General features: G+C 52.5%; 4 non-coding genes across 4 annotated transcripts; 2 read left to right on the top strand and 2 right to left on the bottom strand.

Moving 5' to 3' along the window:
* Positions 1 to 2023: 2023 nt before the first annotated feature.
* Positions 2024 to 2132, bottom strand: TRNAL-CAA (transfer RNA leucine (anticodon CAA)). The gene is made up of 2 exons: positions 2095 to 2132; positions 2024 to 2069 (listed from the first exon to the last, which is right to left on the bottom strand). It is a non-coding gene; the product is annotated as a tRNA-Leu (tRNA).
* A 4480-nt stretch (positions 2133 to 6612) lies between these two features.
* On the top strand, positions 6613 to 6686 carry TRNAT-UGU (transfer RNA threonine (anticodon UGU)). The gene has a single exon. It is a non-coding gene; the product is annotated as a tRNA-Thr (tRNA).
* Positions 6687 to 7492: 806 nt separating this feature from the next.
* Positions 7493 to 7565, top strand: TRNAV-AAC (transfer RNA valine (anticodon AAC)). The gene has a single exon. It is a non-coding gene; the product is annotated as a tRNA-Val (tRNA).
* Positions 7566 to 14909: 7344 nt separating this feature from the next.
* Positions 14910 to 14981, bottom strand: TRNAP-AGG (transfer RNA proline (anticodon AGG)). The gene has a single exon. It is a non-coding gene; the product is annotated as a tRNA-Pro (tRNA).
* Between the last annotated feature and the right edge of the window lie 3540 nt (positions 14982 to 18521).

Raw genomic sequence — 18521 nt, 5'->3', positions numbered from 1 at the left:
ACTGCTACCCCCATTCAGGTCCCACCTCCTGTCAGCCTCACCCCCGCCTCCATCGCCTCTTGGATCAGCCACACACACGTTTCCTGCTCTCTCCGTCGCAGGCCCTCCCACCTGGGACCAGCTTTCCACAGAGATACTCAAAGCTCCCAGACGCCTCCTTCAAACCTGTCTGCACCTCGGTCCTCCAGCAAGCGGTACGGCAGAGAGGCTCCCCCAAACAGCAGCAGCCAGTGTGTGTCTGGAGCAGCAACTGCATCACAGCCTCAGCATTTGCCCCAGGCACAGACACCTTTGTGTGGCAAGCTCAGGCTGTGCTCAGAGTGCCTGTCTGCATTGCCAGGGTAGGAGTGTGGCTAACACAGGCCTCCCTGTGAGCAGGATTGGAACCTGCCCAGGGAAAACCCTATTGGAGGTCTAGTCCAACACCTTAACCACTCCACCATCACAGCTGAACGGCCCTGCCAGCTGTTAAGCCAGAGACATGTAAATAATCAGAGGGCCCAGGCCTGATGTCTTCAGCAAAACAGAATTCAAACAACCACCTGGCTCCCAGCGCACGGGACTGGTGGGGATCTGGGGCTCTCTGTGCTCAGCCATATGCAATGGCACAGGAGAGCACCTTGACCGTCTCCCCTCCCCGTGGAGGGAACGGGAACAGCTCTGACCGGGAGGCTGGATTGTAAGAGGAAGTCAGGGCCATGGCTGAAGCACACGGCTGGGAAGCAGCACTCAGGAGCCCCCCCTCCCCATCTGACACTATGTTCTCCTTAAGCTGTCCGGCTGCCTCCCGCACGGGCTGAGCTCAGGGGCAGGTGGGTGACCTGCCCTGCAGCTGTGAGGGCATCGGACCCCTCCCGCCAGTCGGCTGCCTCACTCAGTGCATCCCAGGGAGCTGAGCCCTTGTGCCCAGCAGTGAGGCAAATCAGGGCAGGGCTGGGTGTGGTGCTGTGGCTGTGGCTGGGTTCCCTGTTATCTGTGCCCTTGTGAGACTGCTCGGAGAGACTCGAGTGTTGCCCGGCTGATTAGCAGAGCGCTCACCACTGAGGCTTTTGTTTCTGTTGGTGGTGCACATCGGTGCGTAGTTCAGAGCGTCTAAAATTTATTGCACACATGGGTGGAAAAGGCTGGAGGGAACATTGTCTGTGGGTGTCCAGCCAGGCCAAGGGAGGGCTGTTCATTGTGTGCTGGGCCTCGCTGGGAGTTTGGGGGCGGCCAGCTGGGGATGCTGAGCTGGGTGTGCGGCCGGGTTGGTTGGGTCACGTCACAGCCGTTTTCTTTTCTGAGGTGCTGTGGAAGCCACCTTAGATCGACGCCGTTTCTTGTTTCTTATTTCTGCATCTGCACAAGAGCTTGAACTTTCCCTCACCTGTTTGGGCCTGGCAGGGAGGGTGAGCTCAGTGGAATGCCTCACTGAACTCCTTGCATTTGGGGCTCTTGCTCCCTAGTGCCTCTTCCTCCTTGCTGAGAACGGTTTTCTCTCTGAAAATGATTCATGTTTCTCGAACTAACTGCTTCTGGCCCTGGACTTGTTTGTGTGAGGGTATAAAATACTCCAGTTAGCTGCATCAAGCAGCCTTGCTGGACATGGCCTTACTGGTGTCCAGTTCGGCTCATCTGTTGCCTTATTGAATTCAATACAGCTGAATGTCAGCCGCCTAAACACAGAGAAGTCTTTTCCTTCACCAGTGTGGTGCTTTTTGTGGGGGTAACTCTTATCCCTATAACACACCTCCTGCAGGGGCCATTGCTCTTTGTGCCCAGGCACATGGCTGGGATAAGGACTCAGGATCCTTTCCCAAAGAGACATATTCCTCCCACAGCAACTTCCAAGTGTCAAACTGACACTGCAGGTTCACCATCACTTGCCCACCAAGTTCATGTCAGAGTTATGCCTGTCTTGGTACTGCTCTAACAGAAATCCAAAGCAAGGCTTGGTAGACTCCAGCCAGTGGAAGTATGCTGACAGGTCAGTTCTTTCCAGGAGCCTCTGGAGGCCAGTTTGGCATGTAGAAAATGAAAGTGATGTCAGGAATGGGATTTGAACCCATGCCTCCTTCGGGAGACCAGAACCCCCAGGTGAAGGAAAGACAGTACCTTGAGTCTGGCGCCTTAGACCACTCGGCCATCCTGACACAGCTGATAGGGAGGTACTCTCTTTATGCTAGTTTTGCTTAATATTTGATGAGCCAGGCAGGCTCAATTCATTCTGTACTCATCTGTAGCACAAATCTTTCAACAGCAAAGAGCCATTCTCCAGCTCAGCTGGCTTTCATACGCAATCACCCCAATATGATCTAATGCTGGGAGGTACTTTGCCATTAGCTGAAAAGAAATGGATGAAGGAGGAACTGCCAGTTTGCCACGCTGAGGCTATGGGTACTCCACAGAGATCCCTTGAAAGAAGCCCTCCAGAAGATCTCATCCAAAAGAACTTCTTTCAAAGAGTGCGTCCACACACAAAGAAGACTATCAAAAGAGTGATCTGCTCTTTCAAAAGCGAGCATCCACACAGCCCCCGCTCTTTCAAAAGAATGGACCAGGGATCCTAAATGAAGACGGTTCTTTCAAAAGACAGGCCCTGCAAAGCATTTATGCACATGTTGTTTCAAAAGAAGCTTTGGAAAGGAGGTGCTGTTCCTGAAACAGGAAAGGACGACTGATTGCAGAAGGAGAAACGCATTCTTTCAATTTCCTTTCAAAAGAATGGTTTTTGAGTGAAGACAATCCATGAGCTCTTTTGAAAGAGCCCCCTTCATTCAAAAAATCTTTCAGAAGAACTCACTTATGTTGACACAGTCTGAGGGTTGGAATTCTTCTATGCTCATATTTCTTAAATACGTGGCAATCAAGTGCTCAAGTGATGGGACTTCTTCTTGGCTGTTATTCCCCACTATCCCTCAAGTGTTAAAGTTTCATGAAAGAAAAAAGAGCAATGAGGAAGAAAGCAGAGCTGTTCAGGATTCTTTCAGAAATTAGCTGATCCCACAGAAGAAACAACAAGAGAAAGGAGGAAGGTTTCTGTCTGGTTTTGAACAAGTGACTACTTATTTGTTAAGCAAAGGTGATAAGTGTCAAGCTGCAGAAAATACCTCCTGAGACATTTTGGATACTTTTCTAAAGTTTTCTCAGAAGCCAGTGCATCAGCCACTTTCCCTTTGAAGAACGGGAAAGCAAAGGGCACCAGGAACTTTTAAAAACTTCATCAATAGCAATGGTGCAATAGCTTCCCCAGTTTGCACTTCTCCTGAGGAGACAAAACTCAGCCAAACCTTCCAACCAACAATGTTCACATCCACTCAACATTTCCTTCTTACCAACTGGGACCCCTTCAGCAAAACAGGAAACCATTCTGCAAGACCAGGAATGGATTCTCTGCGTGCCAGAGGTTGTTCCCACAGCACTTAGGAGAGGCACAAACAGGGCCTGTCTCCACTGCCCCCTCCTTTCAAAAGGGGAGAGGTAATGAGGGATTTTTTCAGAGGCGAATGAGGTGCTGCCATGAATATGCAGCTCCCCGTTAGCATAGAGGTGTCCACGAGTGATTCAAAAGTGCCACATTCACAACGCACCCTGCCCATGTAAACGGGGCCTTTCTAAAGGACCCACAGATTTCAAAAGCCCCTTCTTCCCAAACGGCTGGTGCCAAGGCGGGAAGGTCCCGAGAAGTGGAGGCTTCATGTGAGCACTTGGAGCTCTGTAGAAGTATGGGGGAGGCACTGGTTTGCTCACTGTGCCCATATCCCCGCCAGATACATTGCTCAGCTTCCACCCGCTGAGGTCCCACCTGTGCTCTCCCCTCACTCCCAGCTCACCTCTTCCCATCCCTGCTCTGCCTCTTCCGCTGCAGTCTGCCTCCTGCTCTCACCTCTCCTCCCACCAGCCTGCCGTTCTGCTGTTCTCTCCTGTATTCCCCCCAGGCCTGCCCACCTGCTGCTCATGGCTCTCCACCCCCTACTCCAGTGACTGCCTCTGCCCAGCTAAGCCCCAGACTTACATGGCTTGGAACCACAGTTTAGCATCTCCCTTAGCCTGAGCTGGTGACAATTACACCTCCCTCTGTGGCTTGAGCTGCAAAACATGCCCTGTGAGGGAGCATTTGGGTGGACAATGCAGGCAGGAAGAATTACAGGCACCAGGTCAACCCTTGGGGGAAAAGGGTCAAACAGAGAACTCTCAGACCCTTCTGCGCCTCACCCACTGTCCTAGACCTCTGCCGGGTGTTCCCTCATACCCTCTCTATCCCCCTACCTCCACTGCCCTGAGCACGACATTAACACGACCCATGTTCCCTGGAATAGGGGGAACACAATCACCACCTGCTGCAATATGCTTTTGATGGAGACACCCCAGCCTGCTGCCTGCTTCTGAGCTCATCTGCTCCCAGATCACATGGTCTTGGACCAGCAGCTGCCGTTTCTGCTCTCCTACCCACAGACACAGAGCCCACAGGAACAGACCCCACAGCTGTCACCCCAACTCCAGAACCTTGTGCCTGTGCAGTGCTAAACCTGCCCAGGAAGGCTTCGTGCTCAGGAAGAAGATAAGAATCTTGGTACGAAACAGGGAATGAATTTCTTCTTCCTCTCACCTCATTTTTTTGCAAGGGACGGTTTACACCTGGGTTAATAGGCTTGGACTTCTCACTGTGCTGAGCCAGGATACCTGCCGCTACATCCAGCATCAATGGAAGCAGACGTTAGCTGGAGAATCAGCACTTCAATCACTAATACTGTCATTCCATGAGTTGTGATTCAGTTTCCAAGTCAACACCTCATTGAGATGAATGAGCAGGTTCACCCCTCTCTGAAAACCCAGACTCTGCTGCATCGTTTACAGTAGTTTCATATTCTGGAGGTTATTTTAGATGCAATAAGGATTCGAGGACTTTCCAAAAAAAAAAATGAAAACTGAGATAGAGGAACAGAATTTCCCTACCACTGAAATGACCCACCTGCAACTGACTCCTACCTGCTCCAGGGCTGTCTGCCTATTCGGGACACGGCTCACATGGGCATCACCACTTTCTCTCAGCTAAGGCAGTACCTAGGCCTGACTTCCTCTTTCAAATGCAGCCCCCTAGGCACAGCTGTTCCCTTGCCCACCAGGTGGGAGAGGAAACAGTCAATGGGCATCCTCAGAGCAACCCTGGACCAGCCTGGCAGCCCTATTTACCCTCATTCATGTTAGACAGTCACAGGGTCGAGTTACCACCTGTAGCTCTTTCTGAGCCCCTTGAGGCTATTGCCACTCCCACCACAGTTCCCATCCCCTGAGTGAGTGGTGTGGGGCAGGACTGAGCATCTTTTCCTTTCTCCCACTCGGGTACCACAAGCACCACAGACAGGTGTGGGGCTCCCTCCCCCTTGCATAGAATTGTTCTGGCCACAGGCCGAGACCAAACAGCAATCCCAGGACACAACCGTAAGGTGGGGAAGTGACCCACTGGGGCAAAATCTCCTTTGGTGTACTACAAACCTGGCATTAGTGTAGTTCTCAGAGCAGAAAATAGGTGCCCGGTACAGGTGCTGGCTACATGACTGGGTGCCTGCAGTGCAGAAATGAGAGGATCCCCATCACTTTTCGATGAAGTTCGTGTCTGAATTGTGCCTCAGTCGTGACACTCGTCTAACAGAAACCCATAGCAAGGGCTGGTGCAATGTTAGCAGAGACATTGAAATGAGACCAGCAGAGTGTGCAGAGAATAGAATTGATGCTAAGAGTGGGATTTCAACCCAATTTCAACTCCCTTTGAATCCACACCTCCTATATCGGAATCAACAACTCTGTAATACCTCTTCTGGAACCGCGTATTCAGGAACAACACTGCTGTGCAAACACAGCCTTTGCGACCCTTTGCCGTAGCCATGGGCGGCCACAGGGATGTTTTGGCCTCTGGAATAAGATGGGTGAGTCAGAAATTATGCTCAGACACAGGGGAATTTGCTGAATTGGTAGAGCGCTCACTAAGCGTGTGAGAGGCTTTGGGATAAATGCCCACATTCTCCAACAGAAGTGGTGGTTTTTTCCGTTCTTTTCCAAGGCAGTGTCAAGCCAGGAGCGAAGCTTCTCCAGTGCCCCCTTCCATTTCCTACATTTTGCCCCCTGCAAAGAAACAGCCCATTTGGGTTCGAAAGCTGCTGGACCCCGGCCTCCTTGCCCTTAAACATTTCCGTTTAAAACAAAGGTTAACCTGGGTCATGGGCTATGATTACCTAATCTTTCAGATGTCGCCAGTTCCCCATTTCTAGGGAGCTTCCAGCACTGACCACAGTCTCCCCAGTACAGCAGTCACAGGACACCTGTCCTCTGGGTCTTCACTGGCCAAGGCCCTTCCCCAACCAATGTGGACCATGAAGGCCCTGTGTTTGCCATGGCAGTCTGAGCACTGGAGTAGGTCTGTATTCTTCCGGAGGTGGGGGACAGTTTCTTACACCCCTGAGTGACACCACCTAATTCTTGAGCGCAGACCTATGCCAAGAGTCACCCCCCTTGGGAGTTAAACTTCCCCAGCTCCTCTGTCTGACAGGATCGAAACTCCAGCAGAGCGAAGCAGGCCCAGGTGGGTCTGGTGGGAGTCAGGTGTGGGCAGACAGAAGAACTTGGCTAGATGCAGGCACTATGGCTTAGCTGGTTAAAGCACCTGCCTTGTAAGCAGGGGATCCTGGGTTCAACTCCCAGTGGTGCCTTCATGGGGTCCCCTCTTTGTGGACAGGATGTGGCCTTGTGCATGTTAGCTGTGACCCCCCAAAAGACATATTGATGATTTCCTTTATGTGGGGAGGGCTGCTAAAAGCTCAGTGCTCCGGGCTCCTCTATGTGGAATGGCAGAGCCTCATCAGCATTTCCCTTTCAGAAGTGAAGCCATGGCCCAAGTAAATAGCTCTTATGGGAACCTTTTGATAGACATTTCGGTGTGCTGAGAATTACTTTTTTTGAAGCAAGTGTGAAGACAGAGAAGAAAACTGGAGTTTAAACATTTGTATGTTCTGTAGTTGTTAAAAGAATTCTCGTGTTCTGTTATGCACACACACACATTTCTTTGTTATCAGCTGTTGCAAATGTTTCAGCTGGAGCCTGGCTCTGCTTTTCTACTTTTTTCCCCACGGCTATGTCTGCACTAGAGAGCTCTTTTTTCAAAAAAGCCGCAGCTCTTTCAAAAAGTCCTGTTGAGCATCTACACAGGAAGGCTGTGGCTCCACTGCCCAGCCCTTTTGGAAGTGGCATGGAAATGTGGCCAATAAGAAATGCAAATGAGGTGCAGACTTAAATATTGCATGTGTCATTTGCATAACCACTTGGGACCTCAATTCTGGAAGAGCTGCTATTGAAAGTCCCAGTTGTGAGTGCAGCTGCTTCCCTCTCCTCGAGCAGCTGAGCCGGTAAAGGACTCCCTTCAATTTCTATTAGGTCCCCCATCCACAAATGGCAGGGCAAGCCGTGGCTTGAGGATGCAATTTAGCAGAGGGCAAGATAGCACCAAAAACCCACTACAGCTTCTGTAGTGTAGTGGTTATCACATTTGCCTAACACGGAAAAGGTCCCTGGGTCAAAACCAGGCAGAAGCACAAGTGCCTCAGCTTGTCTCGCTTTCTCTTATGCCCCTGAGGGCTCATCTCTTTCTGCTGTAACCTCTCTCTCTGACAAGCCCAACACCCATGTGACAGAAGAAGTTGAACCAGACCCTGTTGTCCAGGAGGGGAGCCCAGCAGATGCATTGCTGCTGTTGCACAGAAGCTCTCTTCTGGCATGTACTTGAAGGGTTTTCCCTCACTGATTTCACTGGCTGGGAACCACAGAACTATCTTTGCCCCTCCTCCAACCGAAGCTGTTGCAGGCAAGTGCCCCTGCCCTATCCCACGTGTTCCCTCCCAGCCACAGCCTGCTCCTGAACCTGCCTCCCATCAGCTCCCTACCTCACAGACAGGCCTGGCAGAGAAGGGGGCAATAAAGCCGGAGCTGCTGTGCTAACAGAGCAGCTGGAAAGGAGCAGAGCATGTCAGGAGGAGACACAAAGGCTGCAGACCCTGCCCATGGCCCTGGTCTGTACCCACCCAGCAGGGACACACGCACAGAGCTGGGGCAGGGCCCAGCCCCAGAGTAGAGAATGGTCATGGCCGGGCTGTGCTGCTCCCAGGCCAGGGCACGACAGGGCCCTGCTCACCCCAGGAAGCAGCACTGCAGGGGACAGGAGTGAACGTAGCCCTGTTGGGCCAAACCTGCCCATCCGGTGTCCCCGGCCAGACTTCCTGGCAGGGCTGAAGTTGGGACATATGAAAAAGGTCCAGGCACGTTGGGTGAGGTGCCGAGTGGTGAAGGGGATGGACGGCTAATCCATTGTGCTCTGCAGGGTTTGAATCCCATCCTCACTGAGCCTTTATAGGCACCATCCTGCTGAGCTTTGTTGAGTTCCAGTCCTATTGTGTGATGCTACTTCTAGCACAGCTGAGCCGGCTGCCTCCCAGCTCCTGTGCTGGGCAGACTCCAAGCACAGGCCAACTCTGTGAGGCTGAGCTGAGCTCTGGCTGCCACACGTCGGGGGGTGGGATGATTTCATTTGCCTGACAGGGCCCAGCCCATCTCCAGTGTCAGAACAACAGTGCCACACTCACCTCAGTCCCAGGCAGCCAGGGTGCAGGGGTTCAGTGCCCCAGCCAGACAGAGTGGCAAGGTGGGGGCAGCCCTGTCTCAGCTGCAGCCAGTGATGTGGGCAGCTGCCTCTGAGGAAGGGCCTGTTCCCAAGGCTGAATCAGGCGCTCTGGTCTCTCCCAGCTCCTGGGCTGGGCAGTGCACAGCTGGGAAAAGAGCAGATACTTGCCCACGGGGAATGCCCCTACTGCAAGGGATTCTTCCACAGCAACATGCCCTGAGGCAGGTCTCCATTTGACTGTGCCACCCTGGGCAAGTCCTGAGTTCTTCTGTGCTTCTCAAAAGCTGGGGAATGCCTCTTTGGGACATGTCTCCTGTCCCACAGCTAAAAGGAGCCCCACAGTTAAGAGGCCCCACTTGGGGCTTGCCCAATTTTCCAGCACCTTGTGATGCTGGCCTCAGCATGCCTGCTGCTTGGGGGCGGGTTTGGTGGAGGGGAGAAGCCCGGCGGGTGGCGGGGGAGGGGGCTGTTTATGGAAGTCTTCTGGCCACATATAGTAATGGTCCTCCCATCTTCTTAAGCTGTCCTGAGGTGCTCTGTGGCATTACAGCCATCCCATGGATGCGTCAGTTCCAGCAGCTGCACCTCCAGGTGCCCGAAGGAGGACAAGTGAGCTGGGCTGCTGCCCGTAGCCATCAGCAAGACTGGATCCATCTCTGACAGGCCCTGTGGGAGTACTTTAATTGTGGGGGATCAAGTGAGCACCACCCAGGGTAAACCATTGCAACCCCCCCCCCCCCGCACACTCCCACCACTACCTGCAAACTGTACCCACCACTCACTCACTGCCCCCATCACCCCCACACCAGCCCCACCACACACACACACATTGTCCCCACCAGCTGCTCACCGGCCCCACACATAACATATTGGGGGTGTGTGAAAAATGAAACTGATACCTTGCTAAACAACCTAAAAGCTCACATCTGAGCATGGAACATAACAACCACCACCAAAACTAACTATGTACAATGGGGGGATAACTATATACACTAACTATTTACATGGGAGGCCATGGGGCACATGGGACTTTCCAAGGGTGAAGGTGCTGGTGGCTGTGGTCTTCTCCATGGGCTGTGGTGTGCCCGGGCCCTGGCATGTGGGGGTCATGCCCTGGGGGCGTGTGCCCTGTGAGGTTCGTGCCTGACATGACAGTCCACCGCCATGGTCTGGGAATGATCATTGAGCAGATGTCTGGCTGGAGCTGTGGGAGGGGACGTCCAGCACAAGCTCAAACTCTGTGCTGGATCACTTGGATGGTGAGGGTGGATGGTCCCTGCTCTGGCCCTGGGGGTGCGGGGCTGCACTCTGGTCCAGACTCAGACTTCACATCCTGCTGGGGCTCCTCAGCCATGGCGTCAAGGAAGGCCAGGGGAGAGGAGGTGTCCCTGGGGCCCAGGGTGGCTTTGAGCTCCCGGTAATAGGGGCAAGTGTTGGGGACAGGGTGCCGAGTCCTGCACCCAGGCATAACCCTGCTACAACTCCTTGCCCTGACGCTTGATATGGTGAGACATGTCGGCAGGGCGACCACAGGAGGTCAGGCCCTTGGCCAGCTGGGTGAACACTTCTGCATTCCATTGCTTGCGTCCCATTTCGTGGAGCACGTCCTCCTCACTGCACAGGTCACAGAGCTCAGAGTCAGTGCAGGAAGGGCCCCACTTCCTGTTCCACTGCCTGGAGGCCTGAGAGCCATGGGATGGCCTGGTGGGTGAGTCCTGGGGGCACTTGGGGCTGGCTGACGTGGTCTCTGATGAAGCACCTCACGACGTGGCTGCTGCCTGCATGGTCTCAGCTTCCAGCTCCAGGGTTTCCAGGTCCTTGAAGCTTTAAGAGATGATTGCTGCCATGGCAGGCCCCACTACTTTGAAGTAGAGGGCTGCAGAATGTCTATACCAATCCTCCTTGTGCTGTCTTTGTTTGTACTAGAGCCAAGGACAAGAACACACATTTCCTGCCTTAGGCCCGGACATCAGTGAAAACTGTTTGAGTATTGTTAGGTCAGCTGAGAACATCAGGGCAAGAAAGGAGGCACCCAGCGTAGGGCTTGAACCGTTGACCCTGAGATTAAGAGTCTCATGCTCTGCCAACTGAGCTAGCCAGGCCACAACACAAACAGCTGCTCACAGCCTGTCACAGAGTACAGAGCCAAATGTGCCTGCCAGCTGGGTAAAACTCAAATGTGTGGGGCAAAGTGCTCACAAGGGCTGGACTCCAGTCTTTGTTATCTGGGCTGCAGGAGGTGAGATGCAAAGAAAACAGACTGTTGGAGTGAATCTTGGCCAAGCCTCTCACTGGTGCTGCGAGCTCTCCCGAACACCTCACACACCTACGGCAATTTCTGCACAACACATTAATGCTGACACCATTGATCTCAGCGCAGAGCCGGTGCAGTCTTCTTTTTTCTTTTTATTAACCTGGTATTGGTTAACGTTTGTGTCCTGGTTTTAATTTTGGAGCTAAGATTTCCCAAGTCGTCTCTCCCTGGTTTCCTTATTCTTACTTGGTGGTGGCAGCGAATTTTATCCCCCAAATCTAAGGTTTGCAGGATTTTTGGGGGGAAGTTTACACCAAAACCTAGTAGATAAGGTTTTGGAGGTACTTCTGCTGGCCCCCACTTCTGCATTTATCTTGTTAGATGGGGAAGGAGCTATGACAGGGTGGCAGTGGTGTTAAGAACCCAGGACTCTTTTCTGATTGTTAAGATACAGACTAACACAGCTACTTCCCTGACACCAAAGAGAGCTTTTCTGAGAGAAACACTGTGTCTTAGCTGCTCTCACACACCTGCTAGTTCACAGGTGATCTGGAGTTCAACTCCCAGGGGTGCCTTGCCCTACGTCTCTCTCAAAGTTTTCCTGTGTCTGCCTGTGGAACAGAGGGGACCTTCCTTGGCGAGGCCAGTCATTGGTGTGGAAGGAAAAGGAAGATGGGAGAGGAGTGTTGGAAAGAATCCAACCACAACCTGGAGTTTGGAGAAAGGCAGCTGTGACAGGCCTTGGGGACGTGGCAACCTCTGCCTGTGGGGCAAGGCAGGACAAGAAGAGATACTCTCCCCTCATGTCCCTTTGTCATTGACAACACCCACATAAGTGAGGAGAAACGTCCCAGCAGGGCACTGTGGCTCCCCTGGCCCTGTGCCTGCCAGGGAAATGGAGGTTAGGGAAGCAGCAGCCAGTGGTGCCTGGCCACATATTTCTGGCAGCCTCTCACCTGCTTTGCAGAACCACTGGGCTGTGCTGGAGAGTTCAGAGAGGGGGAGCTGTTCCAGTCATTCCCAGTGGTGGGGCACACAGGGACAGGGCTGTCCCTGAAACCCCTTCACCTATGGCCTCTGCACAGTCGAAAGAAAAACCCTGAGGCACAACCCTGGGGTAAGGCCTGGAGCAAAGCTCCCTCTTCCCCTGCCTCTGCTAAGCTCACAACCCTGTAACAGAGAGACATGAGTGCCACATCTCACCCAACACTGGCTCGGAATGAAGGGAACTGCCTCTTCTCTGACCCACCCCGGGTAACCCCCCCACCACCAGCCTCTTGCTCCTGGCCACTGCCTTCTCTCTGGCCCAGCCGAGTGCCACCTTCCCCACCCGCACCCATCCAGGAGGTGACTGTGATGAGCATTCTCCTGGCCTGCTGCTCACACAGTTCCCCTGTCTTTGTAGCCTGCACAGGCTCCCACTTCTCCACCTCCTCAAACACAGGCTGCAGCTTTGATGGACAGAGAAGGTCAACAATGAGGTATTTGATTGGCAGATACAGCCACAGAGAACCTGCTCCAGAAGGTTCCACAAGCTATTTGGGCTTATTTCCCAAAGGAACAATGAATTGAAAATCAAGATCCTGATATTCGGCATAACGGTCAGTTCAAGTAGGAGCGGCAGAGCCCAGAGAAAATGGGTAGATGATATAGTAGATTGGTGTGGAGCTCATCTACCGAAACCAAGGCGCACCGCACTGGACAGGGAAAGAAGGAAGGAAATAGTGATGGAGTCGTTGGACACCAATGGTCACTGAGCCCATGATTGATGATAATGATGATGGTGATGAAGATGATGATGATGCCAAAATCCTGGCTGGTGTGTTTCCTCAGCAGTCGCATGACAAAATCATCTCCAACTGATAAGGAATGGCCTCAGAATTGTTGAAGCTGGTACTGAAGTAGCTCAGTAGGGCATGTGGGAGAGTAAAAATCTAAAGGCCCCTGCTTCAAACCCAGGTTTCAGCAAAACTCCAAGTAGAAGGGGCTGTAAAACTACAGGTGCCAAGTCTTTCTGGTGCCCTGTAGAAAAGCCTCCTAAAAGACATCCTAATGTCCAGCTGGCCTGGCAGATTCTGGCGTGGATTTCACTGTCAAGAGAGCTGTCATTGGCTTTCACGCTGCCAAGGTACTTAAACTCTTCTCCTGTTCTTAACTTTGTTCCTTTAGTTAAGGTTGAAGTGGGGAAGAGCAACAGATCCTGGAGCTGGTTGAAACAGGACCTCAGTCTCTCCCAGGCTGATGGTCAAACCAAAGAAGCCAGGGGCATCAGCAAGCTTGTTGACAATCAGCTGGAGATCAGATTCCTTGTGTGTCATCAGCGCACAGTCATCAGCAAAAAGGGCTTCAAGGATGAGCCTCTCAAGCATCTTGATTTTAACATCCAGAGGACAAAGGTTGAAAAGTGACCCATCCAGTCTGTATTTTATGCAGACTCCACACTTCACACTGACGCATTCCCTCACCGAACCTGAGCCAATGCCAGCATTGCCCTGTTACAGCATTCAGTTTGCTCCCTCTCAGCTGCCCCACCCATCCACTGCTGGTGCTAATAACCAACTGCTAGTCATTGTATTTGCTGAAGATTTTCTCTGAAACCAAGTCCTACGATTGTAGCTCTTGGGCTACGTCGACAGTAGCCCCAAACTTCGAAATGGCCACGCAAATGGCCATTTCAAAGTTTACTAATGAAGCGCTGAAATGCATATCCAGCGCTTAACGAGCATACAGGCAGCCGCGGCACTTCGAAATTGACACAACTTGCCGCCGCGCAGCTCGTCCCGAGGGGGCTAGTTTTCGAAAGGACCCCGCCTACTTCGAAGCCAACTTCCCAGCTGATGGGAAGAAGGGGACTTTGACGTAGGCGGGGTCCTTTCTAAAAGGAGCCCCGTCAGGACGAGCCACGCGGCAGCGAGACGTGTCAATTTCAAACTGCCACAGCCACCCGCATGCTACAGAAGTGCTGAATATGCATTTCAGCACTTCATAAGTAAAGTTCAAAATGGCCTATTGCTAGTCATTTCAAAGTCTGGGGCTAGTGTAAGTACAGCCGCAGTGATCTTAATTACCATTAAAACACTAGTTTTCATTATTATCTTTATCAGGTGCAGAAAAGTAGTAAAACCAGATCCAAAATAATAAGCTATCCACAGTCAGATAACTAACTCAAGCTGTACTTCTCTATCTTCTGTTTTACAATGTTTTAAAGCAGGGGAGCCCTGTGCAATCCATGTCTTGTGCACTTGTGATGACTGCCCTGTCCCCCACAACAACTTGGAGCATTGGTGAGATTTCACAATTCTTATGCTGTGTGAACATAAATTGTGATTTTACAACAATGTCTTTAAAATAGACAATGCTCATTGCTTCCTTGCTACCCATCAGGCTTTGTTTGCAAGGTATCATGTATGCACCCCTTTGCACTCTCATGCAAATGATCTCTGGGAGACACATTCCTCCCAGCCTTCAGCAGCATTGAGTTCCTGCTGGCACGTTGCTTACACTGGAATGGCAGAGAAGTGAAGTGGGAGTTCTAGGAAGCAGTGCAGGGAAGGAGCAGGGAGAGGTGGGAGGAAAAAGCCCAGAAGTGCTCAGTGTAGGGTCCCTGCTGGGCTGCAACCAGAGGGGGGGTGCACCTGGGTTCCACCAACTCCACTGAGGGCATAGATCAGGCTTGTGTCAGGGAATGAGAGGATTGTCTGGGTCACTGAGAGTGACAGAGACATGAAGGACTGTAGCTCAGAAGGGAGAACAGCCAAGTCATCCAGACAAAAGGGGGAGTCAGAAGCTGGACAGTGGCAGCTTCTACCAGCAAGAGGGACTGCCACAGTGAACAGGAGAGGTGTAGTCACTGGCAGGACCATATCTTGACAGAGCGGATGCTTGAGCTGAGCCATCCAGTAGCAAGTGACTGTTCCATTACACAGAGCAAATAAAGAGAGGAAAATCATGTAAGAGGACATGAGCCCCAAAACCATCTGGATCAGCTATTAGACAATGGTAGAACAAGGGCTTGTCTGGGATTTGAACCCAGGACCTCTCCCACCCTAAGGGAGAATCATACCCCTAGACCAACAAGCCCTTCTTGAAAATGAAGCACTGGGCTTTCCACAGAATCAGGTTTCAATAAACCCCCAGTGCTCTGATAAATCCTACACTTAACTTCATCTTTCCAAGGTCATTTCCAAGCTCTCCTCCCAGCTTTGAAGTAAGAAGGAAACTGCACTCAGGTCAGTTCAGAAACCACACTGTAGCTGCGTCTACACGTGCACGCTACTTCGAAGTAGCGGCACCAACTTCGAAATAGCGCCTGTCGTGTCTACATGCGTCGGGCGCTATTTCGAAGTTAACTTCGACGTTAGGCGGTGAGACGTCGAAGTCGCTAACCTCATGAGGAGATAGGAATAGCGCCCTACTTCGACGTTCAACGTCGAAGTAGGGACCGTGTAGACGATCCGCGTCCCGCAATGTCGAAATTGCTGGGTCCTCCATGGCGGCCATCAGCTGGGGGGTTGAGAGATGCTCTCTCTCCAGCCCCTGCGGGGCTCTATGGTCACCGTGGGCAGCAGCCCTTAGCCCAGGGCTTCTGGCTGCTTCTGCGGCAGCTGGGGATCTATGCTGCAGGCACAGGGTCTGCAACCAGTTGTCGGCTCTGTGGATCTTGTGTTGTTTAGTGCAACTGTGTCTGGGAGGGGCCCTTTAAGGGAGCGGCTGGCTGTTGAGTCCGCCCTGTGACCCTGTCTGCAGCTGTGCCTGGCATCCCTATTTCGATGTGTGCTACTTTGACGTGTAGACGTTCCCTCGCTGCGCCTATTTCGATGTTGGGCTGAGCAACGTCGAAGTTGAACATCGACGTTGCCGGCCCTGGAGGACGTGTAGACGTTATTCATCGAAATAAGCTATTTCGATGTTGGCTGCACGTGTAGACGTAGCCTGTGTGTGAGAAAAATGTAGGCAACGCAAGGTCAGGGAGAGCAACAAACACACTCTTTGGGGGGAGCATCAGGGAGTTCAACTCAAGACTTCTTGCTCCCTGAGCAACACTTGGCCTTGCAAAACAAACCCGGCTTCTGACAAAAAGTGAACGTCACTTCTCACAATTTTGACAAAATTAAAACCCAACAGCCCGACACACCAGCTGCACCTGGCTTCACGTTGCCCAGGACTTCCCCACACTCCCTCCTGGTTGGAGTGAGATTCACCAGCTCAGGGGGCTGGTGTGGCTGGGCTCAGTCCTTCACCACTCTTTACCTGCCTGGTCCATGTGACTCCACCAGAACAAGCTCAGCTTGCTCCCATGCATTACAAGATCCAAACTCCATCAAAGCTGGGCAGGCCCAGGAGTTGGGGCTGGCAGGGAGTCAGGTGTGTGCACATAGCAGAGCTTCATCTGGTGTTTAGAAGGAGGAAGCAGAAAGAGCAGAGAGACGACTAAAGAAAAACAAAAGCCCTGGAAATGATAAGCTCATGGGAGAGATGATCAAATACAGCAGGGGCTTCTGGAGGGAGCGTTTCCTTCTGTAAGATCCCCGTGGGACGCGTGTCTGAACATGTGTTTTGGAGTTTGGAAGAGCTTCTTCTGGACTCCAAATAATGCGCCCATGTGCTAATGAGGTACAGAACATTTCCATCCATGCCTCATTCGCATCTCCTGGACAGCTCGTTATTACGCCACTTCTGGAAGCAGCGGCACGTGAAGACAGAGACGCAGGATCCCCCCAGGCAGGGGCTGCACCCACGGGCTGTCTCTGTTCTGACACAGCCTGTGGCAGGGCCCAAGACCTCAGTGGGTGACAAACAGTACGGAGGGAGGAGGAATTCGGCTGCCAGGGGAGAGGTGGCAGGTGTGAGGGGGAACCCGACCAGGGCTTGTGGCTGAGGGAGGAGGGGAAAAGGGCAGTGGGGGGGTCGGCAGGGTGTGAGGGGACAAGGGGATCAGAGCACTGGGGAGGGGTGGGAGAGACAGGATCTGAGGGGACCCACTTTGGGGCCCAGGACAGCTGGCAAGGGGCAGCCGGGGCTGCGGGAACCCCCAGCTGGGCTCAGAGCAGTGGGGGATGGGTGAGAGAGTCTGAAAGGGGAGGCCAGGCTGGTGGGGGAGGGGAGGAAATCTCATTCAGTGGCCAGGGGCCCTGCAGCTGCCTGTTGCTCATTTCCAAAAAGGCCCCTTGGGAGGTCCTGCTCTGCAGGCCTGCGAGCTCAGTGCTTTGAGCATTGGCCTGTTCAACCCAGGGGGGTGAGCTCAGCCCTTGAGGGGAGCCATTTAGGAGTCTGGGGCAAATGGGTCTGTCTCCACCACTGCCCTCCTTCAAAGGGAGGCTGGTGAGCAGGGCGTGAGGACGTCATCAATGAAGTGCTGTGCTGCATATGCAGCACCTCATTCAGCTAATTCTCCCCCACCCCCGGCAACTCCAAAGTGTTAAACTCCTCCAAACTTTGAGGACTCAGGGGACTTTGGAGTACCCCAGGCAGTGCAAAGTACGGGCAGGTGAGCCACAGCTACACACCAGCCGACACTAAAGAGTTGCTGGTGGGGGGGAATTAGCTTAACGAAGCGCTGCCTGTGCAGCACAGCACTTCATTAACAATCTCCCTACACCCTACGTACCATGTTCCCTTCCAAGTGCGGAGGTAGAGGCAGTGTAGACAAGCCCTATATAGAGTTCAAAAAAAAACAAACCTGTCAGGGAAGGTGGTAGGTCCTGCCAGGAGGGCAGAGGACTGGATTTAATGACCTCCTGAGGCCCCTTCCAGTTCTATGACGTGTATCCTCATATGTGTGTGTGTATATATATATATATAAACTCTGTAGTGTCGACACACCCGAAATAATCCCACACTGTGACTGGTTGTAATCAGGAATTTGTCTTTACACATTGCCAGTTCACCACCCCTGTTATTCCCCAGGGCAGAGGTTTTCCAGGTTTGTCTGCACTACAGAGTTATTTCAGAATAGCTTATTTCAGAATTATTCCTCCCAAATAAGCCATTTGATAATGAAGCCTTCACGCACCAAGGAAGGCCCAGAATAAACAAAACCTATTGGAAAACAGCACGTCCCCACACAAGAGAGCCTAGCTCAGATTAGAGCCCTTGAAGCACACTGGCGCTATGGCGACACAGCAGCATTATTTCGGAATAAACTATTCTTTGAAAGAGCCCCAATTACCTGTCCATACAGCCCCCATTCTCTCTTTTGGAATAGGCACTATTTCTCGTAGAATGAGGTTTAAAGACCTCAAAAAAAGCCATCCACTGTTTCCTCATTAGTTCAGTAACCTGCCCGGCTGTCTCAGGCTGTGTCTGCACTGGCTCCCATCTTGGAAGGGAGCATGGGAAATAGGGTGTTGGGAGATTACTAACGAAGTGCTGTGATGCAAATGCAGCACTTCATTAAGCAAATTCTCTCCCCCCCACCCCCCTGGACAACTTTGAAGCTGCAAACTTGGAAGTGCCAGCTTGTCTCTCGCAGTCCTGGGTGCCCTCCTCATCACTGACTTCCACCCTCAGCCACCCCCTCCCAGACAGCCACCCACCCAAAGCTCCTCCTTCACAGGCCAGCTCTGCGCTTTGGCTGTGCGGGGAGGAACCAAAGGTCACATGGCAGCTCCACCTGGGCGC

This window comes from Carettochelys insculpta, chromosome 33 (genome assembly GCF_033958435.1).
Source record: "Carettochelys insculpta isolate YL-2023 chromosome 33, ASM3395843v1, whole genome shotgun sequence".
NCBI classification, from domain to species: domain Eukaryota; kingdom Metazoa; phylum Chordata; order Testudines; family Carettochelyidae; genus Carettochelys; species Carettochelys insculpta.
The sequence above is the reverse complement of the archived record's forward strand: the minus strand, read 5'-3'. Positions and strand labels throughout refer to the sequence as shown.